Raw genomic sequence first — 1,465 nt, 5'->3', positions numbered from 1 at the left:
ATATATTTTTTTCTTCTCCCAGCTGGAATCTTGAAAGTCACGTGACTAGGACGTAAAACAATAGAAAGCGTATAGGCAGAAGAAACGTAACAGTACCACAAAAAAATGGCCATTAATGTACCTCCACTACGTTTTGCAGTGTGGACCAACGTAGTGGGGGTACATTTTCCCATGAGACTGGGTTGCATTTTTACCAGTTTGTTCTATGTCAAAATGCGAGTCTACCCTGTTTAATATGGAACATGGCGATCTAATCCCCATATCATGGTCATTTGGTGGTACGAAACCTTGTGAGCACTGATTTCTGGAGTGGTTCTATGGTGTAATGGTTAGCACTCTGGACTCTGAATCCAGGGATCTGAGTTCAAATCTCAGTAGGACCTTCAATCTTTGTGTCTGGTTGTTGCTTATAATGACTTCCTCTTTGAAACCTTCGTCAACTTTATTACTTAAATTAAATGATATGATTAGTTGATCACCCTTAATCAGATGAAAATATACAGGAAAACTACCACATTGACCACCCTAATTGTTACTTGTGAGGTTTTACAAAATCAGGTAGGCCAACAAAGCCTACTTGGTATCATCCATAATTATGATCATGGGCCTTTTTCAAACATTCAACACTTCCATCACTTCTGATGCTAATTTTGACCATTGTCAATGGAAGAAAAACCCACTGTTGGGAAGATGGTACTTTAAAGTAGTTGGCAGTCATTTCTAGGGAATCACACAACACATAAAGGGGCACAATCTACAGTGTTCAATGGTCAAATTTGTTGTTTGACATATCTACAGTCCAAAGCACAGAAGCAACTTTAGTTTAGAAATATAGTTCCTTGTGGAGTGTCTGTGTATTAGGTGCCTTTTAATATCCTTTTATTCAATGTGAAAGATAAAATAACCATGAATTTCCTTTAATTGCAAGATTTCTTGGCATTTTTTCCCCCACACTTTAACTATAGTTTTACCAAAATTATCCTTAGAGCAGTTTCTCACGTCCAATGTATGCCTCAAGGAATCTGATTGGAAAACAAACAATAGGAGGGATTGGAGCCTGGTTATCAACACTTTATTGTAGACTGTGTGAAGAACAGGACCTATAAAATATCCTTTCATATCGCCTTAAACAATTCCTTTGTGTGAAAAATCATTAAAAGCGTACCTTAAAGCTACAGTGTGTAATAATTACAGGCATATAAATTCAGAAATTTAATATATTATACATAACTATGTTATTTATCATCACCTATGAGCTCAGCCTTTTAACCATAATATTTGCGTTGCCTTAGAATTCGTTATTTATAATTACATAGGAGCGGGTCTCGCAGCCATGGAGGCTGACATCTTTGCGCTACGGCAGCGCAGAGGCAACAAACTAGCGATTGCGAGATCTCCCATGACGCTCGAAAATAACTACGGCAAGTTGAGAGAGATGAACTGAGACGGTACTGAACAGTAGATG

The 1,465-nt window shown here is 37.8% G+C and overlaps 1 non-coding gene across 1 annotated transcript; it reads left to right on the top strand.

Moving 5' to 3' along the window:
• Positions 1–311: 311 nt before the first annotated feature.
• Positions 312–383, top strand: trnaq-cug. The gene has a single exon. It is a non-coding gene; the product is annotated as a tRNA-Gln (tRNA).
• Positions 384–1,465: the final 1,082 nt, after the last annotated feature.

This window comes from Cyprinodon tularosa, unplaced genomic scaffold (assembly GCF_016077235.1).
Source record: "Cyprinodon tularosa strain WSP-4 unplaced genomic scaffold, ASM1607723v1 ctg1037, whole genome shotgun sequence".
Classification (NCBI taxonomy): domain Eukaryota; kingdom Metazoa; phylum Chordata; class Actinopteri; order Cyprinodontiformes; family Cyprinodontidae; genus Cyprinodon; species Cyprinodon tularosa.
Note: the sequence above shows the minus strand (reverse complement) of the source record. Positions and strands in the feature narration are given on the sequence as shown.